Source organism: Panthera uncia (genome assembly GCF_023721935.1).
Source record: "Panthera uncia isolate 11264 chromosome C1 unlocalized genomic scaffold, Puncia_PCG_1.0 HiC_scaffold_3, whole genome shotgun sequence".
In the NCBI taxonomy this organism is placed as follows: Eukaryota; Metazoa; Chordata; class Mammalia; order Carnivora; family Felidae; genus Panthera; species Panthera uncia.
This window is the reverse complement of record NW_026057584.1, coordinates 91089405-91110756: the sequence shown is the minus strand read 5'-3', so window position 1 is coordinate 91110756 and position 21352 is coordinate 91089405. Positions and strand designations below refer to the sequence as shown.

Sequence of the window (21352 nt, the reverse complement as noted above, 5' to 3'; positions counted from 1 at the left end):
ATGGGGGGAAATTTGCTCAGGGAGGAGGAAAATAATTTATCTTTATTGAAAAGTATCAATGATGAAGCCTTGATTAGTGTTCTGAAGGGAATGGATAGGATTTTAGACAGTTGAAAGATGATTCCAGTAGGTGGAACTTGAAGGTTCACCATGGCTAGAAAAGTTGGATGAAATGTGGCAGGTGGGTTTACTGACTCAAAGGCATTATATGACTTGAGGCTGTAAGAGGACCCATGGGCAAAGTGATATTCGCAGGAGGTCACATTTTTACATTCATTTTGTTTAAAGGGCAATATGACGTGTAGTGGCTCATCCCCTGTGGATCAGACAGCCTCCCAAATATGAGGGAAGTTCTGGTGTATTGGCAATCTTGATTTTATAATTCTCTGTATATACCTGTTCCAGGGTCTTAACAATTATTTTCTCATTAAGATTTTCTGCATGGTTATTTCTGTTGGGCTATCTGAGGGCACGGGGACATTGTCTTCCTTTTCTCATCCATTGAAACATTCAAGAATGCATTTTATCTCTTGCTATGTGGCAGGCTATTTGAGAGTACAGAGTGTGTTTAATTGAAGAAAATAGTCTCTATGTGCCTAATTCCACGTGGAAGACAGAAATGTAGCCTTCACCATAACCTAGAAAAGGAGTTGTCAGGTGCAAAAAACCAAACAAAATACCAATTTATAGTGAATTACAAAATAGTTTTATTTTCTCAGTATTATATTTAACACTCTCAGTTGTCTCTTCCCTGTAGTTGTTACACAAGTGCTTACATGTACACAGATAACCATACATGATTTGCCACCTACCTATGGGTCCATTCTGACTCTGTCTGCTCTTTGATTTTCACAGTCCTGTGACCCCCACTCAACACAGAGAAGAACCCGCCACCTGCTAAGACCCTCACTGAATTCAAGGTCATGTGCTGAAGACTCACAAGTGCGGCCTTGCCTCCTCAATGAAAATTGCTTCCAGTTCCAGTACAATCTAACAGGTACGGTTGAAACCCACAGCCATTCTATTTTCCCTGAACATTGACTAATGGGAGAATGTGTGTGTGTGTGTGTGTGTGTGTGTGTGTGTGTGTGCGCGTGTGCATGTGTGTCTTCATTCTTGGGATTCAGGACTGACAGTAGAATGTGAGAGTGTATTGCATGCAAGGCCGAGGCTTTGACGTTTCCAGTGTCCCTTCACAGAAAGAAATGCCCGCACTTGGCATGTAGCTTCAGCAAGGCCACCTGGAATCTCCAAATTCCGAGATGCTTCAAAACACTTGGCAAAGTTTCAGAAAAGAGCTGAATTAAGCCATGATAACCACAATAACAAAAATACACAGCAGGGGATAATTTACCACTTAGGGAAGAACGTAGTCATGCTGTCATAGAATTTAGCTCTTTCATGGCCTTTTTTATTTCAAGAAATTCAAGCTTGTGGTGTACTTGCTCAATGGGTCTCAGTAGGATAAATTGTAGTCCTGAGTGGACAGGGATACTTTAGAGGCACTGGGAATCCCTCCGCCTCATTTTTCAGCCACTGCTCAGGATTCTCCTGTGTCTCATACCACAGACTGTTTAGTTACATTGATTTGCTGCCTGCCATTCCCAAAAGGAGCAGACATGCAAAATGCCACAAAATGTGGAACCATGTTAAGTCTCGGCACTGAATTCAGTACTGACAGCCAAACCACCACAGGCCTGCCGAGGCAAAGTAATAGTCTCTTCTGAAACAAATTCCCCACTGAGGTCACGGTGGCACTATGATATTTCTCACATAGAAAACTTCATAATGAATTCTGGGGGGTGGGGTGGGGCAGTCTGATTGTCTTTATTGGTGAAAGATGACTTAATGTATTTGCCCTCTTTAGTTAAAGGTGCTTCAGATCCTTGATTTTTATAGTAATTTTTCAGAAATAAGTGAAATTTGCTTTACTGGAAGAGAGAGCATGTCTTTAAAATACTGATTTTACTATGCATTGGTTTACTGTTCCCGTTAAACTCATACGTAGGTCATTTATCAAATATGGGAAGTGTCCTTAAAGAGGTTCTTGATGTATATCATCAAAGACCATTCTTTCTAATCACACCAAAAGTAAGAGTTGGTTTTTGTGTTTGTTTTTGTTTTTTTTTAAGAATCAGATTAATTATGGCATAATTCATTCTGACTCCCAGTTGTCTAGTTTGCAATGCAACTATCCAGATCTTTAAAACCTTCTCTCCTGGGGACACCTGGGTGGCTCAGTCGGTTGAGCATCTGACTTCGGCTCAGGTCATGATCTCACAGTTTGTGGGTTCGAGCCCTGCATTGGGTTCTGTGCTGACAGCTCAGCGCCTGGAGCTTGCTTCGGATTCTGTGTCTCCCCCTCTCTCTGCCCCTCCGCTGCTTGCACTCTGCCTCTCTCTCTCAAAAGTAATTTTAAAAAAAATTTAAATAAATGAATGAATGAATAAATAAAATTGTCTCCTGAGACAATAATTTGAAAAAAATTAGATTTTCTGTAACATTCATGTAGTTCTGAGGTACCTCTCTTTCCTTTCTCAGGCAAGTGTCTTAAGACACTTAAGCTCCACTGTACCAACTTTACCAAATGGTTTAGATGACTGGATTTGTTCCTTGAAAATAGTTTCGGGTTACATTAAGCAATAGCATCATCTCTGGGTTCCTTTTCTATCAGTTATCCCCCAGCAAACAGATGATTCGAAACTAGTTTTCCTTCACCATCCTTGTTGGTGTCTTTCCTTTCCTCTTCAGCACAACAGTGACACAGTCTCCAACAAACCATCTGTCTTTTTACTTTTAGAAAGCAAACTTAGGAAGGTAACTCACTTTGATTTGGTTGTTTACTTGTTTTGCTGTAAAAGAATTGCATGGTGCTTTGTGAAGCCACCTGGAAATTATTTTAGGATTATATATATGCTATCCTGCCTCACCAATGCAAATAATCAAAGGTTTGTTGTATTTTGCTCACATGACCATAATTCTGAAACTCAGTGTGGTGATCCTATACCTGTAGAGTGGAGCACATGCCAGCTGAATGAAAATGCTACCTGCGGACAAGGTATCAGGACCCGCCTTCTGAGCTGTGTACGCAGCGATGGCAAGCCAGTTGGTGTGGACCAGTGTGAGCAGGTAATTGGTTTGTATTTGTATCTCATGCTAGGGGCTTTGGATTTTTTGTTGGTTTTGGTTTGTTTTGTTGTTATTGTTGTTGTTTTTTGTTTGTTTGTTTGTAATATTAGTCTACCATCTTGACGCTTGGTATAAATGACAAACTCCGATTCCTTCTTGCCAAACTAGGGCTCAGTTGTAACTGGTGTAGCACAGTTATACCTCACTAGTTTGAACTTAGTCAAAATGACCAGGAAAGGTTATTTTGCACTGAGGAAATGGGTCGATTAAACAATTATTTGTATTACTTCCAGAACTTATATGTATGTACATGCTAACAAACTATTCATATCAGGTGACTATAATATTTAGATATGATTCTGTGTTAGGCAGGTGATTCATTTGCATGTATGATAAACACTGTGCCTTGCACATAAGACGAACACTGACACTTGCTATTAGAATATACTCCTAATTTGCTTAGCAAAGCCTTGCTAGATAAATAGCACAGTTGTACTTTTATTCTCAATCTAAGTTAAAATGCCTCCCTACAAAGTGCCAGTTAGTGAGTTCTGAATTTTTGTAATGATGTTACTGTTCCTTTTTTTCCTGTGATGAACTGTATAGTTTGGACAAACGCTGTAGTCAAAGCTGTTGCAAGTAAGTTGCATTTCCTCCCCAACGTCAAAGTGAAAATCACTATGGGGACAGTTTAATAGAAATAAGAATGACCATATGCTGTCACACTAGAAGAATCACCAACATAGTTTTTAGAATTGAAAATTCCAAACTTTGGAAATTGAAAATACAGGGTCAGTGAACTCATATTTCCACAGAAGCTTCCCTCACAAATTGGCTAATGGAAATTGGTACCATTTCTCCTAAGATAGGTGGAGTCCACAAGTGAAATTAGAATCAAAACCAAACTTTGCTCACCTGTCCTGACTTAAGTATTATCCTATCAAGTATTAAAACATGGCTCTCTTAACTAACAGTATAGCCATAGACACACAACAACTTTGAGACCAGGCCATCTGATGAACATCCCATTTGGTGAAACTGTAAAACTGGCCAATATGGGGCAAAGTTCTGTCCACCATGTGTCAGCGATTTATTTTAACATTTCATTGAATCTGCCTCTGTAGAAGTCTGCAGGAAAAATAAATGGCCAATCTGCAGCAACTCCAAATAAGTTGAAAATGTTACATTTGGTATGTGTAATATTTTTTTTCTTTTGATACAAAGTAAGTTATGAACTATTCATTAATAGAAAAACCAGTTTCCAAATACCGTAAGTTAAACAAATATTTAAAGAATATTAAAGAAGTCCCAAACTATTAACCTATCTGGAATATCCATGCATCTCAAATGGATCATCGATACTATATGGTAATTTCTCTTTTGCCCATGCAGCACGTAATCATGCTAAAATCATTAATTTTAATTTGGTGTGGACATTGCTAACATTTAATATGTGTTCAATGTCAGAGTTTTCCTAAATAAGCACATGGTGTATGATTTCTGTAGTGGAATTTTTCATTATTCTTTCAGTGTTTCTTAGATGATTTATTCTCTCACTAAGATCTCTTCTAGCTTGGCCATTACAAAAAGCAATAGATTTTGCCTAGATGCTGGTTTCAGAGACGACAAGAGAGAAATAAACCAAAGCACCAACTTTTCCCATGATTAAGAGTTTGGTTATGTTTTCAACCTAATTGATCTTTTTAATGAGCATAGTTGTTGATTTTGTTTTTATCCTTATTATTTTTTTAGCCTAGATAGCTGTTAATTTTGAGCTCTCTATGTGCTATTGACCCATCCAGAAGTGCACGGTACCTGAATTTAAAACTGAGGCATCCTCCTGATTCTGTGTTTGCTAAGCAAGGACAGATTTCTGTGGCATCTAACTGCCTACTCTCCCAGAACACTAATTGCAGGTCTATTCTAGAGTTGTGGATCTCATAAAAATAAATTGGGCCAATATATTTCTCATTTGTGATGTAAGGACAACCATTTTCTGTGACTCCCACCAATTTCTATGAGAGGATATTTTTCCCTGCAAAGATGTAGAAAGATTATTATTGTAGCATAAAGGGCATAGAATAGTCTTTCCCATGAAAGGATAGTGATTTATTTTGACAGTGATATGGTTCTTCAATAAAATCATACTTTATTTCCATCTACAGCGTAACTTGGAGAAGCCCCAGAGAATGAGCATTCACTGCCTGGTGGAATGTGTAGTCAACTGTCAGCTCTCAGGGTGGACAGCTTGGACAGAATGTTCAAAGACTTGTGGCCATGGAGGTACTTGGTTTCCCTATGTTTGTTTCCAGTAAACAGTTTGGCCTTTAAAAAAATTTTTTAATGTTTTTATTTTTGAGAGAGAGACAGAGCACGAGTAAGGGAGGGACAGAGAGAGAGGGAGACACAGAATCTGAAGCAGGCTCTAGACTCTGAGCTGTCAGCACAGAGCCTGATACCAGGCTCTAAACCATGAACTGCAAGATCATGACCTGAGCCAAAGTTGATGCTCAACCCACTGAGCCACCCAGGCACACCCAGACAGTTTTGTTTTTAAATGTCTTTCTGGGGGTGCCTGGGTGGCTCAGTCAGTTAAGCGTCTGACTCTTAATTTCGGCTCAGGTCATGATCTCATGGTTTGTGAGATTGAGCCCTGCATCGAGCTCTATGCTGACAGTGTGGAGCCCGCTTGGGATTGTCTCTCTGCATCTCTGTCTGCATATCTCTCCCCCCCCCCCCTCTCAAAACAAATAAATAAACTTAAAAAAAAGGAAAAAAATAAATGCCTTTCTGTACGCCATAAATTGACAAATGATCATAAGGCATGTTGACCAGTTGGAGGCAACATGAGCCTGACCCAGAGGGGAAGAGATATAGAACTTGGTCTTGTATGAGTCCTTTACTTCTAGGCAGAGGTTGCAAAACTGACTTGGTAACAGTGGCAGACACCAGAGAAGCTGCTAGACCAGTGGGACAGTGTTCATTCAGAAGGTCATAAGCTCAACCAACCCAAAAAAATGTTGGCCTCCCTGGTTTTTGGAAGAACTATGTACTATGTAAGTATAGCTGACTCCTGTGTTGGGCAAACCCCCAAATCACAATCTCTTAATATCCTGACTGGAGACTAATTTGCCACTCACATGAAAGGAGGTGTTGCTTGCACTTTAAAAAGTCAATCAAGGACACAGGTTGATGGAGAATCTACCACTTTAATACAACCAATATTAGCCGAATGGTGCCATCCAGTTGGCTCTGTGCAGGTTTTTATGAGCCAGTTTGGAAGTAGCATACATCCTTCCATCATCTATATTATACAAAATTTAGTCCCATGTTTCCAGTTCAGTGCAAGATGGTTGAGCAGCAAATGTATTCTCTAGATGGCCAGTAATTCTTAGCAACAGTGTTATGCTATAGAGAAAAAGGAGTATACATCTGTGGTGAACAGATAGAAATCATGACCACAAGTTCCCAGGATGCCAGTGAGCAAATGATATACAATGGCAAGGATTGAAGGGCAACTGATACTCAGGAGCTAGACAAATGGCTATATAGAGGGCACACCAGCACTGGGCCAAAGTAGGGACCAAGACATTGTCCATGGAAGAGAGCACAACAAGAGCATAATGGGAAAGCACAAACCTGTGGTTTAGGATAGGACTCTGATCCTGAAAAAGAATTTTAAGTTCTCACAAGGTAAACGTCAGAAAATTAGACTAGGGTCCTAGGGGAAAATCTTGTTGTATGATTAGGCACTAAGCAGAGGAGATGAAGGGAAGAATTGCAAGTTGCAGGAATCATGGAATCAAGATGGGAGGAGGGTACACCAAGACCTGCATCTGACTGTCAAACAGAAATACTTGGGAACAGATTCCTAGAAGTTCTGTGACTGGCCCACTGGCAGTAGTACATAGGCTAATTTCTGAGCTACTCTGAAATGAGTGTGCTGGCGTTGCCGATAATTCTCTGCCTCGGTTGGGATTGTCTGAGTAACTGTGGCAGGGTGCAGCCTGGAAAAGGGGCTCATCTGTAAACTGAGCTGTCAGATTTTGGAGAGGGTAGAGCAAAAAACAGTAGCTGGGATTTGTACTAGGAAAATGTGACTAAGGAAATTGAAAACTACTTCTGCAAAGAGCATCACGCACAATGAAAACGCGGGAGTCCAAATGCCCAATAATAACATGCCATTTTCCGCACAGTTGAGAGCCTGTAAAGAACCTCAGGAAAGCAAATGGCAAATCTTAAACCCAAGATTTCAGTGACTGACCTGCTTTTCCTCAAATATTCTGATCAGCTGCATGGTGTAGTTTCCAACTGGGCATCCACTTGAAAGTTGGGTAAATCTAGGTTCAAATTGCAGCTATTTAGGCAGATTACTTAATCTTTCTGAATCTCAGCTTCTTTATCTATAAAATGGAATTTATGCACGCTGGAGGTATTTTTGGTTTGAGAATTAAATGATATGAAGTATACGAACACCTAACACAGTAGTTGACACATAATAGGTGTTTATTTATGTTAATTTCTGTCTCCATCTTCTTAGCTGCCAAGAGTAGAGAGGGTCATCAGACACTACTTAGGATCTTTTAAGGATTATCGTATAGACTTAGTCACTCTGTCTCCCAATTTCATTTCTCATCCTTTTGCCCCATTCAAAATCACATTATGGTCACAGCATAAGTGTATTTTAAAATTGCAAATTTGTGGGGTGCCTGGGTGGCTCAGTCTGATGAGTGTCCGACTTCAGCTCAGGTCATGATCTCATAGTTCATGGGTTCTAGCCTCATGTCAGGTTCTGTGCTGACAGCTTGGAGCCTGGAGCCTGCTTTGGATTCTGTGTCTCCCCTCTGTCTCTGCCCCTCCCCTGCTCATGCTCTGTCTCTCTTTCAAAAATAAATAAATACTTTAAAAAAATTTTTTTAATTGCAAATTTGAGGGATGCCTGCATGACTCAGTTCCTTAAGCAGCTGACTCTTGATTTAGGCTCAGGTCATGATCTCAAGGGTTGTGAGATCAAGCCCCACATCAGACTTTGCAATGGGTGTGGAATCTGCATCTGGGGTGCCTGAGTGGTTCAGTCAGTTAAGTGTCCAACTTCAGCTCACGTCATGATCTCGTAGTCTGTGAGTTCAAGCCCGGCATCGGGCTCTGTGCTAACAGCTCAGAGTCCGGAGCCTGCTTCAGATTCTGGATCTCCCTTTCTCTGCCCCTCCCCCACTCACATGCGTAGGTGGGTCGGTGTGTGTGCACGCGTGCACTTTCTCTCTCAAAAAATGCAAATTTCAACAATTGTTTTCCTATTGACTTAAGAGTAATTTATTCATTAAACAAATACCCATGTGCCAGTTCTGGTTCACTGTGCTGGGGATTGCAGCACTGGGGGGAGGTAGATACTTGCCCTCTTCTCATGGAGTTTACAATGCAACTGAGCGACAAGAGACAGTAAACAAGCAAATAGGTAATATTGTATGTTGATGAGTTCGCTGAAGACATACAAATGAGAGATGTTTTTCGCATTAATGATGCATTTAGTCAGAACAACTGGTTGCTCCTCTGTCCAGCAGTGACTCAGCCTGGTTATTCTACTGCTATAAACACTGCAGTCTTGTCCTCATGGGTCTCTGGGAGGTGTGACTCTTATGGTGGTAAAGGGTAGCATGGAAAAGTAGAGAAAGGATGAGGTCCTATATTGCAAGCATGGTCCACAAAGACCTGTGGGATCTCACCTGTGCCTGCCTCTCTAGTCCCATCACCCTCCACCGGTGCATAGTCTCTCTATGCTCTAATACAGTATATTTCAGTCACATCCCTGAGTGTGGAGCATCTTACCATCACTGCACTACTGCCTCCTACTACTCTTAACTTGCATGCGTCAAATCACTTGCAATGTCTGCACGTCTGAGGGGCCAAACGCTGTTTGGGTTCTTCATGTGTGAATCCCCTCAGTTCCTATGAGCACAATAGGTGGCACATCGGAGGAATTTCAGTTAATATCTGTCATTGCCCAGGTGGCTCTGGATCATAGAAGAAAGCTGGAAGTGGAAGAGCCTGCAGACTGGATCACAAGCCCAAAGGCAGCCAACCCCTGCCAGTGGCTGGTTTCCTGGCCCTCTAACTAAATGCATATGTCTTAGGTACATTACCTTAGAACGTATTCAGTGCAAAGGAATCAGATCCATTCATTATTATTTTTGCCTGGCAGTCCTAATTCTGCCACTGTACCAAGTCAGTGAAACATGACAGATCTCCGTGTCGTGCTAATATACTACCTTGACAAATAAGACCCCTATTTGTAAGTTTAGCATTAAAGTATTATTTTAATTTTTCCAAGCAGTTCTGTTAGTGCTGTGGACTCCCCAGACCCTGGTTGTCTATTAGGAAGACAAAAACAAACAAATGAAAAAACATTTCCAAATCTGAATCCCACTATTGGAGAATTCTAGGCTATTAGAGTTTGAACTTAAATTCACCTTTTCTAAGCCAGAGAATAATAAACAAAGAGAAACAATCAAAGGTTTCCTAAGGAAGTAATTGTGTGAACTAAGGTACCAGTGGGATTAGGGAAGGAATGTTAACTACTTGGCAGAAATCAACTTGCATAAAGCACTTGGAAGTCATCTAAATAGTATCCATTGACATTCAATATAGCACTGGTTACAAATCACCACTAGGTAGTTTCTAAAACTCCATTAGCATGACTTCTTGGAAATCCTTTCTTGACCTTTAGATGTCTTGATCTCCTGAATTGTCAGATGTAATAATACCTTTAAAAAAATTATTCCATAATCCTGATATTTGTCAAACCCTCCAGTGATCTAAATATGAATGTATTTCATTGTTCCTTTATGTATTCAACAAGGATTTGTAAAGTTTATACCTATTATCCTGGCACTTAACAGTGTCCTCTTTCATTGACAACAGTGACAATGTGAAAAATAAATTATATGGTGACCATGCTATTTAGATGTCTGTTCTTGAAGGCAGGACTGTAGAAGTGTATTCCTATGATTTACGTATATACTCATTGGATGCTTTCTGAGCTTCAGGCATTCTCCCAAAAGCTGAAGCTACACTGTGTATGGGACACATAAGATCCCAGGCAAAGACCCCTGACATTCAAAGTCCCACTGAATCCAGTGAAAAATTGGATGGCGATAACAAGACACACAGCAAGTAAACAAGGAAATAAACACAAAAATAACAGATGGTCAGGATGAAACCAATGATGAAATCAAAACAGATCATGTGATGGAGAATAAGTAGAACAAGTTTTTTGCAAGGGAGTGAGGGATGAGGGAAGAAAGGCCACTGAAGAGCCAATATCTATGTCAAAATTGAATGACAAGGTGCCATAGCTCTTATAACTGGTATTTTCTTTAAGTAGGCTGCTCTTCAATTTCACAATCATTTTTTGACTACCTGTTATATTCCAGCCTCGATGTCAGGACCCACAAACAAAAACCTAAAAATAAGCATTTTTCTAATTTGTGCCTGATTTCAATCTTAAAAATAAATAAATAAATAAATTGAACAGTACAAAGAAGACTAGGATACATGGCCCTTGAATTTTTAAGCACCCACCCTCAGGATGGTGCTGAGACTGCCTTTGTGGTTGCATTATACCCCTCAGCCCCCAAACTTCTCCCTGATTCCACTTAGGGCACCACTGTTCCCTGATCATCACCCACCCCTGCCACAAGCAGAGAGTAAGTGTTTCCAAAATGAGAGAATCGTGTATTTAGATCATGCCTTGATCCTCGCACAGCACAGCCTAAGAGCAATAAGCAATAAGCTCTTCTGGAGCTGAAGAAGTTGGAAACTATCATTGAAAAGCATCTGTGCCTTGTCTCTTCTGAGACAGCACACCAGTAGCTGTCTTTTGTTAGCCTCTTTCCTTTTTTCCAACTGGTGGTGGCAATAGGGCACAAGTCACGAGAGGAGATAGTTTATTTAGTCACATTAAAGTGGGCAAGCAAGTTGCATGGGAGTCTGACTCCAGCACCTGTGGCTCTCGGCTGACTGCTTTATCAGAAGTTCACACAGTTGTCTCAGTTTCTGAATTCGCTGGCTGCCAGGGAAATGCTGGTATGCTAGATGTCCTAGATGCTTCCCCGTGAGCCACACTTCGCTGTCAAACCCGCAGAACTACATTGATCTGGGGAGAGATTTTCAAATGAGCTCTTTCTCTCTTTTCCAAGTGTCTGCATTACCTCTTTCATGTACACCTGATGCTTGGCATATACTTTCTAATTGTGTTAAAGATTTCAAGGTCAGAACAGTTCGAATCCAATTTATTTCACCTTAGATAGAGACTGATTCTAAGCTTCCACTAAGGGATCTTTTTAGGTAGATTTCAAAGATCAAAGCTTGTAATAGAATAGCTTGATATTTGGATTAGTCATGTCCTTTGTTGAATTTTCATCAGTTCAGTGGAATGTAGAACTCCCTAAATTTAGCATTTCATGAATTATTTATTATTTAACCGATAACATTCTAAGAGTATTATTAATCTCAAACTGATTTTTTCCTATTTCATATTTTTAATTCAATGTATATGAGTTTATATTTTCTATTTTATGTAATCCAGCCTGACTTTGTATCTCCCAAATGGCACATAATTTTTCTGTCAACTCTTCCCTATAATGAAAAAATAATAATTTTGTGTTAACTCCAAAGTACCACAACTTTGTGATTTCCAGCATTTTTTTTTTTCTTTTAAGCAAAGGTAAGCTGGTAACCTTCATTTTTAGTATCTGTATAATACGTGATCAGTGTGGTATCCTTGAGCAGGCACAGTTCAATTGCTATAACAATTGAAAATTATATCAAGTAATTAGTTCCTATGACAAGAGAATAATAAGCTAAATTATAAAATTATAGAATGGGGAAAACCAAAGACCAGACAAGAAACCAGAAGATCTAGGTTTTCAAGTTGGGTCTTCTAATGGCAAGTCAGAGGACTTTGAACTAGTCTTTGCATAACTTATACTATTTATCTGTAAATCGATGAAATGTTAGAACATTTCATTTTTAACATGTATTGTTCAGTGGCACAATTACTGGAGCCAGGAGTGTTTTTGTAACTTTACAACAGTACTATAAAGGACAGGTATAACTTTACAGGTGAGGTGATAAGCAGTTAAATAATCTGCTCAAGGTCATGCAGCTTGTTATGGAGGAAAGATTTGAACCCATGTTCAGGTGTCTCCAAAGCCCCATTTTGCCCCTTTGCCTCTGACACCGTACTTGTAAATGTTCGTGTTGTGTATATGGCCCTGTGTTGGGTGCTATATCACTTTATAAAAATTCTCCTAATATATACATTTATTTAAAAATAAGCAGAGGAAATGGATCTCAGATTAGAACACAAAGGGCAGGGGCACCTGAGTGGCTCAGTTGCTTAAGCGTCTGACTTTGGCTCAGGTCATGATCTCACAGTCTGTGGGTTTGAGCCACATGTTGGGCTCTGTGCTGACAGCTGAGAACCTGAAGCCTGTTTTGGATTCTGTGTCTCCCCTGCTCATGCTCTGTCTCTCTCTCAAAAATAAATGAACATTAAAAAAAATTTTAAAGAACACAAAGGGGCAGTAAGGGCTTTAAGAAGTCCATCTGAATTTTCAGCCTCGTAAATATTTACTGGTTTCATAATCAACATTGTTGCATATTATCTGGTTTGTCTAATTGGAATATAGCTGCAGGGAGCTAATATTACTGACAGGAACTGTGTGACTCTAACAGACAGAGTAGCTGCAGGATGGCTAAAATCACTCTCTCTGCCCTTCTCTTCTTGTGTCACATGGGGAACTTCTTATTGGGGTATTTCTGCTGTATGTAAGTTCTTACAGTGGTCCATCAACTTTTGTTAGCTTTTAATGGGACTGAAATGTGATTATTGAGAGTAGAACTAAAGATAGATGGCTAGAACGCATTAACAGAGAAGTCTAGAGCTCTTTATTGCCAAGCAATACCAAAGGTGCCTAATCTTCTATTCTTGGAAAGCCTACTGCAATCCATGATACCATGGTCTTCTCTTGATCTCTAAACCTGTGGTTCTGGCTTAGCATACCTCACTCCCAGATAGATGGTCATGGCTTGGACTAGTCTGCTTTACTGTGAAAATCTTCTGGAATCTTTATCTTACCTGAGTTGAGCGTTCTCTAGGATGACAGGTACATGGGTGCCTGAAGCAATTTCCAGATAGGCCAAGCAATCCCTCTGTAGGGGAAACCCTTGCACCATAGCTCTGAATGCAGAACTGTTTATCTTCCATTTATAACAATGCCAAACATAGGCCGAAGATCAGTCTTTAAGTTTCAGATGGGGACCGACATTTTTACTCATGTTGTTATATTAGAAAATAACACTGATCCTTTGGGTGCCTGGGTGGCCCAGTTGGTTAAGCATCCAGCTTCAGCTCAGATCATGATCTCACAGCTTGTAAGTTCGAGCCCCACGTCGGGCTCTATGCTCACAGCTCAGAGCCTGGAGCCTGCTTTGGATTCTGTGTCTCCCTGTCTCTCTGCTCCCTGTCTCTGTCTCTCTCAAAAGTAAGTAAACATTAAAAAATTTTTAAAAAATAAAGAACCTTGACCCCAAATTCATGTCCACCAGAGTGTATTTTTAAAACAATATTTACACTTAAATTTGGATAAAAAAATCTAAGCAATATTTGTTTTAACTTTTTAAGTAAACTTCACACCACCTGTGGGGCTTGAACTCACATCCCTGACATCAGGAATCATATGCATTACCAAATGAGCCAACCATATGCCTCTAAGTGATATTTGTTAAGAGAATTAAGTAGTAGATGGCAGTATAAAGAGCCCTATGAAATCAACTGAACATTTTAGACAATGTAGTAAGTTTCTACTGCTTTCAGAAATTTAGTGACAAGTACTCAAAAGCAAATAAAGAGCTATCAGAGTGGAAGGTGTTAATACTATAATTTTAATTACTTTTTACTAAAGGAAAATATGAAATGTATGAACGCAGGTAGCACATTTATTGTAGAGGGTAGGCCTAAGTACACATCTCAGACTTGTCTAAGTGTCCTAACAATTACACTGTAGCATCTGACACCTGATTTGGACCAGATGAGATCCTGGGAAAGCACATGCTTTTGGAATAAAATAGACCTTTTTTCCAATCCTGCTAGCTGCGTGATTTTGGAGAAAAAAAAGTTTTGTATATATATAACTTCTCTGAGCTTCAACTTATGAACTGAGAGTATTAATAATTGTGTCTGAATCAGAGTCTGAGATCGGGATTCTTGTTGAAGTGATTTATTTGAGGGTAGTGGGGAGAACAGGTGTTCTCAGGGCAATGGGAGCAAAGCAAGCAGAATAAGGAAGGGAGAAGAATGAAGCAAGAATATTCTATATCATCTCTGTATCAAAGAAGATTGTATTCACTTATGTAATTTAGTCCCTCCCTCCATAATAAAGGATACTTTTGTAATGACAGAAGGTGTTATACAATAAATTATCTTAGCCAGAGACATACGTGATTACTATTAATAGATTGGCATGACCAGCTGTTAATGAGGTTTTTTAGTATCCCCTTTCTTCTTTTTCATTTATTTTGTCATCTGCTAGAATTAGCCACTACTAACCTCAGGTAGCAGGCACCAAAACCTTAAGAATAAATCCATAGGAGGAAATACTTAAAAATGGAAACATTGTACTCAGTACCCTAATTGTTGGGTGCATATCAGAAAGGATGACCATCAACTTGAGATTGGCGACATTGAGCCCTATCCATGGTCAGCCCCTTGTAGTTACTTGTCAGCTCTGGAAGACCAACCTTGCCAACAATTGTGCATATGCCTTGAAAAGTCAAATCCTATTCAAAAGAAATAATTCCATGGTGGAAATCAAACCACTCTTAATATTCAAATAACATGGCATATGCACAAAGTGACTTTATCTACCACTAATACTGTATTTACACATCTACAGTGCATCAGGGTTTATGGGCATGTTCATATGAATTGCTCATATACTCTAATGAACTATTTAAGGTTAAATAGGTATGTTCTTTATTGCTCTATTATTCTTATATTTCCTTTTCTACTTACCCCTACATACATACTTTGCACTGTTTGGGTCATATTCAAACTGTCCAGAGCTGCTATCAAAACCATAATTTTCAGTTAATCCAATGACTATGTATCAGGGACACAGAAGAACTGTTGTTTAAAGCATGCCACTGTAAAGGTACATGGTGGCTGACTCCTTGTATCTGAAAGTATGGTCAGAGAACCATTGCATTTGACTCCATTTCCTTTTATGAATATAGAAATTGAGAAATATTTGAATAGTTTTGAGAGCTTTTTACTGCTTTAATCTTCCACATCCACTTTGTCAGTGGAGCCTCAGAGTAAAGTCTGAAGACTGCTGTGTAATCTGGTCTCATATGCTTTAAATCTATATGCAGATTCCAATATAGGCCTGTGTGTGCGTGTGTGTGTGTGTGCGCGCGCGCGCACATGTGTGTGTTACAACTCCTATGCCTCCCTGTTTGCTTTTTTTTTCTGGAGTTCTTACCATGTAATTCATTTTCCTTTGTTGCAAGTAATTATTGCCAATTTAAGTGTAGGCCCAATCTCACTGTTGCTCTTAATGAGTTCCCAAAATTCCTCAAGGGAGGAGAGGAAAAGGCTTAGAGAGAATTCCTAGCAAACTTACCCTACTGTAATTTGGGTCTTTATTAAATTGAAAACATATTTTATAAGGCAGTGCTTTTCTCTCTTTTATAGCTTGAAGAGTAGATGAATAGAGAGTCCATTTCTATTTCTACATCTCCTTGGTACTGCTCATGAAGCATCCTGTCTATAGTTACTATTGAATTCAGGTTCCAAATAGATTCCAAGTCCCATGTCTAATACTATTTAAGAACATAAACCCAAACAAGAGGAGTGCAACAGAGTGTCCAAGAAAATTGCCCCATTTTCAGATCTGAAGCATCAAGATATGCACAGTAGCGACCTTCACTCTTACTCTGAGGGCAGAAGGAATCCAAGCTAGAGTGGAAGGGGTTTAGTGAGTTGGGACCAGGCTGAATCATTAGTAGGAGTTTCATAGTTATATGCATTTCATATTATAATCCCCATAGAATACAGGTAGAAGCAGCCAGGGCCAATTCTAGGAATGGATATGAAATAGGGGTTGTTAAAACAGATGGTTAAAAAAAGAAGTTTCAACAACCACCTACTCTATTTTTGATACATTGTTAAGGTGGCTTATATGATATTTTTTGATTGATATAACCAACATGAGATGACTCTAAGGAATCTTCATCATCTCAGTATTTTTCACCTGAATCAGCATAATTGTGATTTCTGAAGGAAGCCAGTCCCTTTATAATATCAAAATATTCATGAACGAACTGACCATTTATTTATGAAGCCATCCTCCAACCAATGACCTTTCTCCACTGATACATGTTGTGTCACTGCATCAGAGTATTCGTTGGTCAGTCTCTAGCTGAAAACAGAGTATGTACCCAGAACAAAGGGATACAAAATGCAATAGTCCGTACACCAAAGATAAACTGGAGTTCTTGAGAAAATTGGTGAAAAGTGAGGTGAAAGCCAAAGATTATGATGGTCAAACTGCAAAAGCCAGTCATGAAACAATGCACCTTTTATAGGGTAATCACCACATTATATAAGAAGTATCAGTAGCTGATTTATCATTTGTCCTCATAATGATTGCAGGGTCGCCATCATCATCTACACGGTAGTTGACAGTAGATCAAATAAAACTACTTGCATACTTTTCAGTTCCAGAAAAAGTCCCATTTAGACTTTTATTATTTATTAAAAATAATTTGATTCCTATTTAAACAGATGCATTTTTAAGTGGCATTTTCCTCAGCATGAGTTATCCTCAGATAATAAGGACTTTTTGTATATTTTACAGAGGAGGAAATTCATGCTCAGAGGAGTTAAAATACTTCCATGCGCTCACATCATTTACAAGCTGTTAATTTGAGAGAACTGTTTCCAACTGGAGAATTTTGATGCCAAGTCCAGGTTTCTTTTCACCATACATCCACTATTTTAAAATTCTCTTTCTCTTATATACTCTATCACATCGTAACTTTAAACGTCTTTAATTTGGCCACATTTTCACTCCCCCCCCCCCACATGAAAATTCACTATCACCAAAACCATTTCTTCAAGAGTTTCATTTTAGGGTTCCTTTTGGAACAAACAGTGTTGAGAGATGTTGCTTAATTGAATATTCCATCCATTCTGATGTTTGGAATCCCAGGCAAGTTTAGACTACCACCACTGGAGACGGCAGGCCTCCTTGTTGATACTGTCTGTATTCCATGCAGCTAAATTTAATACTTAAAACTTCAGGATGTGTGAAAGAGTGCCTAATTTGAGGGGCAATTTCTCTGATTATTTAATTTATACAACCCAAATCCCTGACTTAAAAAAGAAACTTAATGAAAGATATCAAGTACCCACAGAAACGTTTTACACACTCATGCTTTCATTAGCAATATTTTTTCTCATTGAACTTTAATACTCGCCATTTAAACATGACAGTATACTTCAAAATGTAGGATTATTATATGCTCTTTGATTTTAAAATGTTCTTGGTAGTAACTGGCACTGTTTGAAAATATTATTTTTCCATTAGGATAACAAAAGGCAGAGAAATCATACGGCTGTGCTTACAATGAATGGTTTTAAGACTTGATTATTTCAGAAAGTAAAAGCATCATTTTTTTTTCTGTTGAATACTTTAGGTCCCCCCGCCCCCCCCCACACACACACATACCTCTATGCCCAGCAAAAGGTATATCACTTTAATAGAAATAAATGAAACGGTTCTAAAGTAATGGCCATCTGTATGTCATCAATTCAAGAACAAACTTGAAATTATTTGGTTAAAATGAAATAGAGCCTTTTTTAGCTGTGATAAAGGCAACACTGCATTGTTATTATTCTTACAACGATTTATAGAACAGAATGGAATTATAATGACATTTAGGGTAGTAGGCATTTAGGTCAAGAGAATACACGTAAAGATTATTATAAAACTGAAGAGTATTTAAGCAAGAATTAATGTAAAATACCAAATGTATTCACCAAGTAGAGACAACATTTCATACAAATGATGTCCAAATGGTATTACTTGATTTGAGTGATGCTGGGTAGAACATCATTTCAAAAATGCATTCTACATAGGAACTCAGCACCCAAGAAGAATGGGTAGATTTTGTTATTCACCAAGCACAGGTTATTGTTGACTCAAGGTTTACTGTCATCCAAAGTTCCTTTTATCTTTTGCATAAAAGGCAGTGGTAAGTAGTTCTCCTTGCTCTCTCAACTCAGGGCACAGTAACCTCTGGAGCAAAACTTCCTGGGTTTGAATCCTGTTCTGCAGCTTACTAGTTTTTTGACCTTAGACATCTGACTGAAACTCTACCTCATTTTCCTTATCCACAATATGGGAAATAGAATTTTCCTTAAGGGTTGTTATGATTCTTCACTATATAAGTATTTAGAATAGTGCCTTGTATATGGTACCTGGTCAACAATTGTGTTGACATATCATCACACATTTTCAGATACCAAATACCACATAGATAATTTATGAAAATATGAATTGTACAAATATTCAGTTAGTACTTAATGTGTATGAAATACCATGTTAAGGACAGAAGCCGAAGCCTGAAGGCATAGAGAATACAGTGATTAGAACTTCCTAGTTTTCTTCAAAAGGTCTTCTCAGACCAAATTGGTTTACTACAAAATCAATAATATTCTGGTGGCCAGTAAGAGGTCTAGTCCACTGAAAGGTGAGTCACTCTTACTTGTCCCCAAACTTGAAGGCATCTGAGAATTATTCCTACCCAGGGCTTTCAAGTGAATTCTGTGTTGAAGTCATCACTCGCTTTCCATTTTATTATTATTATCATTATTATTATTATTATTATTAATTATTATTATTATTTTAGAAAGGGAGGGGTGGAGGAGGAGAGAGAGAAAATCTTAAGCAGCTTAGCATGAAGCCCGAAGCTGGATGGCTCTCAGGACCTGAGCTGAAGTCACAGTCAGATGCTCTATGGACTGAGCCACCCAGGCACCCCCTAGTTTTCCCTTTTTCTTAACCTATAATTCTAGAATCTTTGGCATTGACTAAAAGATCCCATTTAAATAGCCTTAATAGCATTGGCTCAACCTATTCTTCTTCTGGTTCCCCCTGTTCCAGCCAGTTTGGCTTTCTGTCAGTTCTTCAGACAGGTTTTGCTACTTTGCATCTCATGACTTCTTCACATGCCCTTTCTTCAGCATGAGACACTTTCTGTATATCCTGTCTGGCTGACTCCTTCAGATTTCTACTTAAAGGTCAGCTGCTCATGGAAATGTTCTCTGATTCCTTCCCAGACTGGCATATATCCCCATAACATTCTCTCAGAGAACCCTGGGGTTTGTTGTTGTTGTTGTTGTTGTTTATCACAAATACAATTACACAGTTAACTTTATAACAACAGTGGAAGGACATCATAGTCACAGATAACTATCCACACAATAGTACCTCATCAACAAAGAAGAGTAAGGACAGGAGTGAGTCAGGAAAGAGCAAGAGAAAAACACAGACATTTACATTCTGTCCACTCTTCCCCTTCAACAGACTTATGACCTGATGCCCATAAGTGGCCTTAAAATGACATGGGAGCCCTGCTCTTTCTTGGCTGTTCCCATTAACCAATTTTCTTTTTTTATGAAATGAAATACCAGTATTTGAACATATTTTTCAAACATCATGCCTCCTTGACACAAGCAAACAACTTAATCTTGTACTCAGTTAAAAAAGAATTTGGCTCTAAACTGTAGGAAAATTATCCATGTTGAATTAATTGAGAGATACTCTGGAGATCTTGGGGTGGCACCTTCCTAAGGAATTTTCTAAGGTAATTTGAGTTGTGTGCAAATTTTTACCCTACCTGCTAATTTAGAACCTAACAAGAAAGATGCAACTCTATTTTTAATATTTCTAATCTTGGCCTAAAGTACAAGGTCTAAAAGGGCAGAAGCTACATCAATTTCATCACTGTATCCCTGGCCCATAGCAGGATGCCTGGATCATACTGGAGCTTAATAAATATTTGTTGAATTAATTAACATTCCACCAATGTTTATAGGATCAGTCTATTTGGAAAACAATATAGTTTGGAGTTAGAAAAACTAAAGAAGTAGAAGGCAGACAGAACTACAGAACCTTAATCATTATGCAGACTTTATAGACCCTGCATGCCCATGGGAACCTAAATTAAAATAGCAGAAAAACTGAGAGCCAGACATGACAAAGTTCAGTATATTTTAATGAAGACTTATGTATGGAAGGCAACATTCTGTCTTTTAATTCCCTTTCTAAGCCAGCCTGTAAACAAAAAGCTAACACCTTCCTTATCCTTTTAGGTCGAATGAGCCGGACTCGATTTATCATTATGCCAACCCAAGGAGAAGGACGGCCATGCCCCACAGAGCTTACCCAGCAGAAAACCTGCCCAGTGACGCCCTGCTACAGCTGGGTCCTTGGCAACTGGGCTGCATGCAAATTGGAGGTAGGTCATGTAATGATACTTAAAGAAATCTTCTTAGTATGCCTAAAGCATCTGTCTGGTCAACCTGTGTGCTGATGGAATAAATTTCACAGCACCAGGGGCCTGTACAATGTACTTTTATGAAATAGAGCACATGCAAAAATACAACCAAATGACTTAACCTCATGCCAAGTGTTGTCGCTAGGAAAATAGCCATTCATTAGTCACTGATTCTAAAAGGGTCATGGGACTTTCATTCTCTTAGGCATTCTCAAAAATACCATGTTATCTTCTTGGCTTATTGAAAATATCAAAGTATTATTTAATTAGGCAAAAGCCTGATGCTATGGCACAGCTTGCTGTGGACTGTATTTCTTAAAGACGTACTTTTAGGCTTAGACAAAATCTTGCATATGGGCAGAAAATCAAAAGTGTATGAAAGTTACATTTTAACATTATTACACAAACCAAGGTTACTACACTTTCCTCAACAATTACTTTTTTATTGACCTGAAATATAAATGCCTAGCAACATCATCATATATCACATACCCAGAGCTTTTGCTGGATCAGCAAAGATCTCCTACTGCATTTTCTCTCTGGTTTCTAATGTACGAAAAAGCACATTGATTTTTTTTATTCTCTTATTTTACTAGTT

The 21352-nt window shown here is 38.9% G+C and overlaps 1 long non-coding RNA gene across 1 annotated transcript; it reads left to right on the top strand.

Moving 5' to 3' along the window:
* Positions 1 to 788: 788 nt before the first annotated feature.
* Positions 789 to 20709, top strand: LOC125911655 (uncharacterized). Its single transcript, XR_007454402.1, has 4 exons — positions 789 to 997; positions 3014 to 3129; positions 5295 to 5412; positions 20570 to 20709. It is a non-coding gene; the product is annotated as an uncharacterized LOC125911655 (long non-coding RNA).
* Positions 20710 to 21352: the final 643 nt, after the last annotated feature.